This window comes from Saccopteryx bilineata, chromosome 8, assembly GCF_036850765.1.
Source record: "Saccopteryx bilineata isolate mSacBil1 chromosome 8, mSacBil1_pri_phased_curated, whole genome shotgun sequence".
Taxonomy (NCBI): Eukaryota; Metazoa; Chordata; class Mammalia; order Chiroptera; family Emballonuridae; genus Saccopteryx; species Saccopteryx bilineata.
This window is the reverse complement of record NC_089497.1, coordinates 30,679,234-30,689,912: the sequence shown is the minus strand read 5'-3', so window position 1 is coordinate 30,689,912 and position 10,679 is coordinate 30,679,234. Positions and strand designations below refer to the sequence as shown.

The 10,679-nt window shown below is 37.3% G+C and overlaps 2 non-coding genes across 2 annotated transcripts; both read left to right on the top strand.

The window, feature by feature from the left end:
• Window positions 1-5,088: 5,088 nt before the first annotated feature.
• LOC136312365 (U6 spliceosomal RNA) lies at window positions 5,089-5,191 on the top strand. The gene has a single exon (XR_010726960.1). It is a non-coding gene; the product is annotated as a U6 spliceosomal RNA (small nuclear RNA).
• A 5,002-nt stretch (window positions 5,192-10,193) lies between these two features.
• On the top strand, window positions 10,194-10,269 carry TRNAA-AGC (transfer RNA alanine (anticodon AGC)). The gene has a single exon. It is a non-coding gene; the product is annotated as a tRNA-Ala (tRNA).
• The last annotated feature ends 410 nt before the right edge of the window (window positions 10,270-10,679 follow it).

The window sequence follows — 10,679 nt, the reverse complement described above, 5'->3', positions numbered from 1 at the left end:
ATATAGTAAAACTTTATTCATTGATTCATTCAGCAAGTGTTTATGAGCATCTGTTAAATGGTGGGCACTGTACTATGCACTGAGGATTCAAAGATGAATGAGATAGACTTGACCTCAAAAAGCTTTGTTTCTAGTAAGTGGGAGACAAAAATTGCATAGATATGCAATAAGGACTTCCAGGTGTTATCACAAGTAGGTGGACAGGTAACTGTGGGGAAAAAAGAAGAAATAGCCAAGTGGTCTTTGAAAAGAAGGCAGGAGATAGCCTGTGTTCAGTTTTCAATGAGTGGGTGTTCCCTAAGTAGATAAAGTGAGAGGAGGAAGGACTTTCGGGGCAGCAGGAATAAAAATAAAAAGACATAAAATATATGGCACAACTGGAAAATATCAAGTACTTTGGGAATACGGGAACATCACAGAGTACAAAGAACAAGACCCAATAAGGATGATTCTGAAGAAGTAAGCGGAGGCCTCATGAAGAGCTAGGAATGATACGCTAAGGTGCTGTGAGTCTGTGGAGGGTTCCAATGGAGAGTTTGAAGTCTCAGAGAGTTCATGAGTTCACTCTGGGTAAAATTTAGAGACTAAATATAAGCAAAGAAGTATTAGAGGCTTAGGAATCATTGTGCTAGCCATTGCAATGACCTGGACAAGATCACAAAGCCTGAATTAAGGCAGGGGTAGCAAAGTAGAGATGTGTACAGATGTTAGTTCCAGTAAGAGAGCAGAACTGGTAGACTGACAAAAAAGCAATAGAACTTTGTTTTATTCTTTCAGGTAGTCAAGTTATTTGCTTAAATGATTTTATGTGGGGTGTAAATTGGTAAGGTGACTGTCTAAATTCAATTTTATGTCTGATAAAGTATTTAGGAGTGCTACTGAGCAGTAACAGAGCTGAAATATAGACAAGGCTGGACAGAAGATAAAAGAAGAGCCCAAGTGATGTAAAATAAGCAATTCTCCATGTTTGCTGGAGGTAAATGGTTGGTATACAATTTGACTGCCGAGGGAGTTTGGCAGGGCAGGGAGGAAGTAAAGCAAATTGTCTCTGTCTCTTTGGTTGTGGTCGCTACATGACTCTTTACTTTTATAAAAACTTATAGATATGTATACCAGAAAATAAATTTTATGGTATGTAATTTTTTAATAGGGAGAAAAGGTAAAGAAAAATAGGCAAGTCTCAACAATAAATCAGTTTATAATGATCTAAGAAGGAAAACCTACTTACTCTTGGATACTCATTCATTCATTCAACAGATAGAACATATTGGACACAAACTTCATGCCAGAAACTATGTGATGTGTTAAATACCTGGTTGGAAACAGGCCTCATGCAGCCTGCAGTCTAGTGGAAAAGATATCTATTAAGTAAATATTTCTGTAAATTCAATTTTAATTATGATAGAAAGGAAAATGGAAGAACATATATATGAAAGCATGTATCAAGCTTCCCTGAAGGAGTGATATGGAAGCTAAACACTGAAGAATAAGTTTAAGTTGACTGGAGGTGAAGCGAGGTGATCAAGGGCTTAGCAGAGCACTTGGGAAGAGCCTGGTGTTGAAGCTCTCACATACCATACACACTCACATGCTCGCATGTGCTCCTGAACACACTCACACACTTTCCTCCCCATTTACACATTATTGCATGTTGGGCTTCTCTCTAAAATCCTTTCTGCTGTGTAATACTTCTATAATGGAAACTGACAAAAGCTTTCTATAGACTTTTCTTATCTACCACTTATCAGTTATGTCATCTTAACATATTATTTAACCTACTTGTACCTCAATTTTTCTCACCTGTAAACAGAATTACTAATAAGCAACTAGCACTTTAACATTGGGTTATTATAAAAAAAAAAAAAGAAGAAGAAGAAGAAGAAGAGATAGCTATTAGACTCAATTTTTAGAAAAAACAGACAAATTACCCTCACCTGCATAAACTAACTTTTTATGATTGAGGCCTGTGTCCTGAGCCATAACATGGGATTCATGACTATGAAAAATGCTTTCTTAACCAAGAAAGAAGCTTTGGGGCTACTCCTTGATAAATCCACTCTTGCTTACTTAATGCAATCATTAAGAGAAAATCTTGCAAACTTTCACTTCCAGTTGTAATAGAGCAACTGGTATTGGACTAGCTCTTCTGCTATGAACAATAAAATGGGAGTTAATACATGAGACGATTATTTTTAAGTTTTGGACAGCAGAAAACAACACTGTTTCTGCTGAGAGAGAAGAAATCCACAGGTAAGCCTCATGATTTCCCTGGACCTTTACCTAGACACAGTTATTCAACTATGACATCGTAAGCTAGAATCAAAGCGGTGCATGGTGGTCCTGCTGAGATGAAGAGGCAGAGATCAGAGTACAGGAAAGCTGAAGTACTGGGACTGTAGAGCATGGCACCATAATTAAGAAAGGCATATTGAGGATTGAGAGACGGGAGAGTCCCAGAAGTTGTGCAGAAGTTTCCCTATGAATCCTTCACTCAAGGCTAAGATGCACATAGTTACTTCCTGAGGCCTGTTATAACTATGGAGAGCATTTACCACAGAGACAAGAGTACATTAGAAATACTTGATATCTAACAATCTAGTAGACATTAAAGTTATGGTCAAGGCAGAGTGGCAAAATATTGTTATGAATTTATTAACACACCAGGGACTTATCTGAGATACCAGAAAAGATTAGAACGATGCTCCAGGGTAAGGTTCATTCCAGGTCTACCTTAACAAAATCTAAAACCCAGCCTTTAGAATATTTGCTGTGAAACCCAAATTGGGAGGTTGGCAAGAGAGAGGGGCTTGAGAAACATACTGAGCGTTCCAAATATGTACCCTAGCAAAGTATAAAAAGAAGCCTACAGAAGGGCAAGGTAATTAACCAGTAAATGAGCTGCCTAAAAGAAAAAAAGGCAATGCTTCTGAAAGGAAGATAACAAAAGTCCAGAACCAACAATAGTCAGTATACAATAAAAAAAATTACTAGAAACGGGAAAAAAAAAAAGCAAACATGACCCATAATCAAGGGAAAATAACTGGTCCCAACGTCACTGAGATGATGGATTTAGAAAACAAAAGCTTTAAAGCAAGAGCTATAAATATAGTTCAAAGAATTTACTTTCAAAGAATTAAGAAAATATGAATTTAATTAGTAAAAAGATAAGAAATCTCAGAAGAGAAATCTAAACTATAAAAAAGAGCTAAATGAAAATTTTAGAACTGTAAAACTACAATAACAAAAAGTCACGAAAATTAGAAATGAAAAAAAAAAGTGGTGAACTTGAACAAAGAAAGAGATCTATAGAAATTATCTTAACTAATAAATAAAAAGAAAATAGACTGCAAAAAAAAAAGCAAATCTTTAGAGACCTGCAGGACACAGAAAATGGTCTAAATATGTCTAATTAGAGACCCAGAGGGAGAAGAATGTGAGAATGGGGCTACATAGACTTTTTAAGAGAAATGACAAAGAGGCAAGCCACAGGCTGGGAGAAAACTTTGTAATACATACACCTGACAACTGATTCATATCCGGAATATATTTTAAAATTCTTACAACTTAATAATAATACAAACAATCTAATTATATTTAATGGGCAGAAGACCTGAACAGATGCTTCACCAAAGAAGATATATGAATGAATAATAAACACAAGAAGAGATGTTCAATATTATTCGTCATCAGGGAATTGCAAATTCAAACTACAATAAGATACCTTTAGAAAGGCTAATATTTTAAAGACTGACAATATCAAGTATTGAGAAAATTGAAGAATCTTTTTTACATTGCAATAGAAAGTGAAAAATTGCACAATGACTTTGGAAAACAATTTCGACAGTTTTTTTTTTAAGTTAAGCATACACTTATATGAACCTGCTACTTTTCTCCTATTTACCAAAACAAGAATATATATTCACATAAAGACTGTTCATAGCAACTTTATTCATAAAAGCCAAAAACTGGAGCAACTCAAATGTCCACCAATGGGTGAATGACAAACGAATTGTCATTAATACAATAAAATACTTCTCAGCAATAAAAAATATAAATCAATAAGAGCAACACTATAGATGAATCTCAAAAACATTATGCTGAGTGAAAGAATCTCAATGTCAAAAAGCACATAATGTATGATTCCATTCATATGAACTACTAGAGCATCCAAACTAAGCCATGGTGACAGAAATCAGACCAATGGTGGCCTGGAGCAATGGGCAGAAAGATGGATGACTACAGAGGGATATGTACGAGGGCATTTTCTGGTATGAAGAAAATGTGCATATCTGATTTGTGGTGATGGTTATATGGGTATATACATTTATTGAACTATAAGCTTTAAAGGTATGCATTTTATTGTATGTAAATTTACACCTCACAAAGTTGATTTTTAGATACTTGCCTTACTTTTTAAATTATTAGACTTATCTTCATCATCATCCTGTAATGAGTCAGTCATTCAGCAATAAATTTTGTAAGGAACATGTTTATTATGAACCACACACAGGCACCCTAAATAAATGTCTAATTATTTGTGTTATAATTGTTTGAGTGGCTGGAGAAGCTGATGCCCTTTGAACTAATAAAACCCCTGCCCATCATCATTACTTCTAGGCTGCAGAAGAAATCATAAATTTAGTTCTCATCTTCTTAAGCATCTTCAGTAACTATTTGTTGACCTTTCCGGAAGTCAGTGAGTGTCTATATTGATTTTATAAATGAATTCTATCACCTGAAATCTTGGCTGCTGAAGAACAGAGGGGTACATGCCTTACAAAACCTGCTCCTGTCTCATTGAAGAGGTAAATGGTTAGAGATAAATGCATAGTTAACCAACACTACTGCTGGTTCAGATGAGCTGTCTTAATCACCTTCCCTTGCTCAAGGGCCCTCTTGTAAACAAAACACAGGCAATACAGGAGCTAGACTTACCTTTCCTTGAAATTACCTATCTGGTGGGGAAACTGATGGATAAGAACAAGGTAACATAATCAAAGGGCACTGCCAGCCTCTGAAATGTGTGCTGAGATGAGTGCCTCCGTGTATTAGAAAACCTCTCTTGCTGATTTGGAGCCTTAGTACAGGGCATTCTTTCTGGCATCACATAGGCTAAAATTGGGATGATATGAAGAATATTAGTATGGCCCCTGCGCAAGGGTGACAATTTTGTGAAACGTTCCATGTTTTTATATGTGGAATTAAAAAAACTCAGAGAAAAAACAAACTTGTGGTTACCAGAGGTTGGGGGGGAGGGGGTGGGGGGTAAGGGAATTGGAGGAAGATTATCCAAAGGTACAAACTTACATTTATAAGATAAATAAGTACAACATAATGACTATAGTTAGCACTGTTGCATGATATACTTGAAAACTGCTAAATATGTAGTAGATCCTACATATTTAGGATCTAAATATGTGATGCATACAAGTTGCATCACAAGGAAGAACAAAAATTTTTTCTAAACGTTTGAGGTAATATATATTAACTAAACTTGTGGTGGTAACATTTCTCAATATATGTACATCAAGTCATTATACTGTACACAATTTATACAATGCTGTATGTCAATTATAGTTCAATAGAACTAAAAAAAGAAAAGAACAGCAGGAAATGGATAAAATTTTACAAGTTTAAAACCTGTGTTGCCTATTGTATTAGTTTTCAATTGTTGCATAACAAATGACCACAAATTTGCCTGCTTAAAACTCCAAGACAGAAGTCTGGGCAGGCTTAGCCATATTCTCTGCATGGAGTGTCACAAGGCCTAAATCAAAGTGTCAGCTGGGCTGGGCTCTCATCTGAAGGCTTTGGGAAAAAATCTCCTTGTTACCAGAATTCAGTTCCTTGGATGTGCAGGACTGAGATCCCATTTTCTTTCTGGCTACCTAGAAACTACCTGCATTCCTTAGCTCATGGCTCACTGGTTCCATCTTCAAAGCCAATAATTATGGGCTGAACCCTTTCTGGCTTAGACTCTGTCTTCCTTCCTCTTCTATGTCAGCCAGACAAAAAACTCTGCTTTCAAAGGACTTGTGTGATTAGATCGGATGTACCAGGAAAGTAAGGTCAACTAATTAGTAATCTTAATTACATCTTACATAAATAATGGAACAACAATAAAAAATTATATCTGAAAAATCACTTTTGCCATGTAACATAACATAGTCACAGGAGTAACACCAGGGGTAGAGATCATGGGGCCATCTTAGAATGCTAGATTTTGTCCTGTACCACTGATCTTCTTTTCTAGAAATACCATTCTAAAATTGTTTTTAGAGTTGTTTTTAAAAACAAGTGCTGCCAGCCAGTGATTCTGAGCCTGCTTTCCAGATTGCAATGATTAAGAATAGGATACCACAGAGAATACCAAAAGTAAAGTTAGAGGAACTGGCCAGCTGGCTCAGTGGTAGAGCATTGGCCCCATGTGTGGAAGTCCTGGGTTTGATTCCCAGCCAAGGCACACAGGAGAAGTGCCCATCTGTTTCTCCACCCTTCCCCCTCCCCTTTCTTTCTGTCTCTCTCTTCCCCTCCTGCAGCCAAGGCTCCATTGGAGCAAAATTGGCATGGGCGCTGGGAATGGCTCCATGCTCTCCTCCTCAGCCACTAGAATGGCTCCAGTTGTAATGGAGCAACACCCCAGATGGGCTGAGCATCGCCCCCTGGTGGGCATGCCGGGTGGATGCTGGTTGGGCGCATGCAAGAGTGTGTCTGCCTCTCTGCTTCTCACTTAGGAAAAACACAACAACAACAAAAAGGTAGAGGAATTGTGTTTAAATCCCAAATATTCAGGAAAGAGAGAAGTCTATATGAGTAAAAATAAAAGCTTCCTGGAGGAAGTGGCACCTAAGCAGAGCTCTAGAAAGCACAGAATTTGGGTAGGCAAGAGTCTGACTAAACAAGACAGGAAGAAACAAAGCATCAGTTACGCAGTGATGGGACCTGCCAGAGCCTACTGGGGAGTAATAGAAGATAAGAGACAGGGAAAGTTCAAGTTAAGATGGCTTTGTAAACAAGGGCAAAAGTTTGCACTTGATTCAATAAGCAATACTAAGACTTTGAAACTCTTTTAAGCTTTCTGTAAGAGTATGCCAAATGGTTGAAATTTTTTGGATTGATGAGAAAACCAAGAAGATTAGAGGCAAATCGTTAGAAATCTGTGGGGAACAGACTTGCTTACTTATTAGAGATCTGTGGGGAACAGACTTGCTTACTTATTAGAAATCTGTGGGGAACAGACTTGCTTACTTATTAGAGATCTGTGGGGAACAGACTTGCTTACTTATTAGAGATCTGTGGGGAACAGACTTGCTTACTTATTAGAGATCTGTGGGGAACAGACTTGCTTACTTATTAGAGATCTGTGGGGAACAGACTTGCTTACTTATTAGAGATTTGTGGGGAACAGACTTGCTTACTTATTAGAGATCTGTGGGGAACAGACTTGCTTACTTATTAGAGATACATACAGATATTCTATGATGGGTGGTATGGGCTTAACATATTCCAGAAAAAAATAAAGGGAAGAAACAAGAATGGTAAAATGATTAAACGTAATGAAGCATCATGATAGGTACATGAAGGTTCAATATACTATTCTCCCTACTTTTGTGTGTGTTTGAACATTTCCATAACAAAACAAAAGCAATTTCTGTTGTGGTAATCCAGAAGTGAAATCATGAAAACCCAGACATGGGGGATGGCAGGGAAAATAAGGGGAAAATGACTGATTCAATGGACATTTTGACTTTAATAACAGATTTGATATAACAACTTCAGCTGAAAAAAAGAAACAAAACTGACTCATTTATATAGCCTTGAAAATAGAATAATGGAACCGATCAACTGTCAATAAATCCCTGAATTTCAAATGAAGGACCTAATTGGTCTGTATGATTTAAATGTGTATGGAAATTAATAACCTGTGTAAGTTAAATTTTTGTTTATACATTACTTTCTTTGTTGACTGTACCTCATGAGAAAACTGGACAGTAATTTTTCAAATTTAGGGAGTCTTTTTGGGAAAATTTGCCTATTAAAATATAGCCTTATTTAGAATATAAAAAAATCATTTTGTGGGACCTCACAGATGCTCTTTTCTTAATTTTTATTATTTATTTAGCGAGAGAGAGAGGAACATCAACCTGTTCTTGTATATGCCCTGACAGGGGATCAAACTGGCAAAATCTGTGCTTCCAGACGATGCTCTAACCAACTGAACCAACCGGCCAGGGCAAGTGTCTCATGTTTTTAAGACATGTTAATGTAATATATAATTTTTTAAGTTTTCTACAAATTAAGTTCAGAAATTTATCTTTTTAAAAAATTCACCAAGACTATATTGTGTAGAAGCATCCAAAAGTTTCAAATATTTACTTGTTCTCCCCATTGATATATTTAAATTTTCTTGAGATGGACATAAGAAGTTATACCAGATAAAAATTCCTATCCTGAAGATAAACAATTCTTATTTCCATATCTGCAAGAGCCTCAAAAGGAGAAACTTTTGAAAAAATTAGTGGAATTCTGAAAGGAATAATTCTTGGGAGCAAAAGAGGAGAGATATGTTTTAAAAGATAAAGGATAGTGATATCTAATGTAAAACACATTTAGGGCCAATGTAGAAAGACAGGGTCTCCACAGGCAGGAAACCACTGAGTCAAATGGCCAAAGTGAGAAACCTTGAAGATTCAAAGAGAAGAACAGTTCACTTCCAGAGCAGTCAACACCTGAGGCTCCCAGGAGAGCCAGGCAAGACATATCCACACTCTTGTACAAGCACTTGAAGCTAAAGTCCTAGCTGAGATATCTGGCTGCAAATACAGAGAAAAGGCCACATGGATTAAGATACCACAAATTTTAAAAATAAACTGTGGTTTCAAACTTAAGTTCCAAATCAATGAAGCTAAGAGATTTAGTATTATTTAACAACCTGTAATGCACTCTTATTGTCAGTCCCAAAGGTAGTAAATTATTTCACTAGGAACCATGTACTAGATCCAATTACCAAGTCCCAAAAGCTACAAAAATATTTCTTTTCAGATTAGTAGCCAGATCTTGTCATTTAAAAAATAATGTCTAGACCTAAAACAATATATTTCAATAGAATTTGAAAAGTGGATCAGTATTTACTGTCTAAAACCATGGATTTTTTTTAAATTCACCCTTCACTTTCAAACATTTATACTTTCCAATAAGTGCCCACTCCAGCGTTATCATCATTACAAGGTCAGATAATTTAAAACAGTGCAACCCCCGGGCCATGGACCAGTACCAGTCCGTGGGCCATTTGGTACCAGTCCGCAGAGAAAGAATAAATAACATGAAACATTGTCAGAATAACAAATTTAAATACAGCCTAAATAATGAGGACATGCTCGTTCCTCCTTTAACTTAGCCCAATAAATATTGTAAGTTCAACAATTATATTTAAAAATATCACAGTTTTTATGCCAGTCGCATAATTTTATTTTGTGCATTTATTCATCCCACCCTAAAGGCCGGTCCGTGAAAATATTTTCTGACATTAAACCAGTCCGTGGCCCAAAAAAGGTTGGGGACCACTGGTTTAAAACACAGACCTTTAATGTGTGATCATATGCTTCCCACATGAGCAGCTCTAGATAGCATGACTCAAGGTAAAGGGAAGCAGGTTTTTCATATGCGTACCAGAGAATAGGATGACTAATGATAATCAAAGAAGCTTTATTGTAAGATTCAAATAATTAAATCTCTTTTAATCCTTATCATAACTTTTAAATTATAGCTCAATAATTATTTTATTGTTTCTACTAACGTTTATCAATGTTAAATGAGTGTCCTGGTCAATATGAAATATAGCTAATAAATAGTACAGCTAATAAATGAAATGAAAGTATACATTAAATCAATAATTGTGTGAAAAGAAGTTCATAGATTCTGAAGACAGACTACATAGAATTTCTAAGAAAGTAGCATTTATCTTAAACTCTATAGGAGGAAACAATGGTAGCAGAAAAGATTATAAAGCCTCTTTCTCTGCTCTAATGAGCTAAATGGTGTTCTCCAAAAGGTATGTCCACATCCTAATCTTAAAAACCTGTGAACATTACTTCGCTTGAAGAAAGGGCCTGGGTCTTTGCAGATGTAATTAAGAATCGTCTAGGTGAGCCTTAAATCCAAAGAAAAGTGTCCTTCTAAAAACACACACAGAGGCCCTGGCCGGTTGGCTCAGCGGTAGAGCGTCCGCCTAGCGTGCGGAGGACCCGGGTTCGATTCCCGGCCAGGGCACAAAGGAGAAGCGCCCATTTGCTTCTCCACCCCTCCGCCGCGCTTTCCTCTCTGTCTCTCTCTTCCCCTCCCGCAGCCAAGGCTCCATTGGAGCAAAGATGGCCCGGGCGCTGGGGATGGCTCTGTGGCCTCTTCCTCAGGCACTAGAGTGGCTCTGGTCGCAACATGGAGACGCCCAGGATGGGCAGAGCATCGCCCCCTGGTGAGCAGAGCGTCGCCCCTGGTGGGCGTGCCGGGTGGATCCTAGTCGGGCGCATGCGGGAGTCTGTCTGACTGTCTCTCCCTGTTTCCAGCTTCAGAAAAGTCAAAAAAAAAAAAATGTAAAAACACACACAGAGGAGAGACACTAGGAGAAAAGAATGAGCCCAGTGTGGGGCTGGGATATCTTGCTCTTCAGGGAAATCTCCATG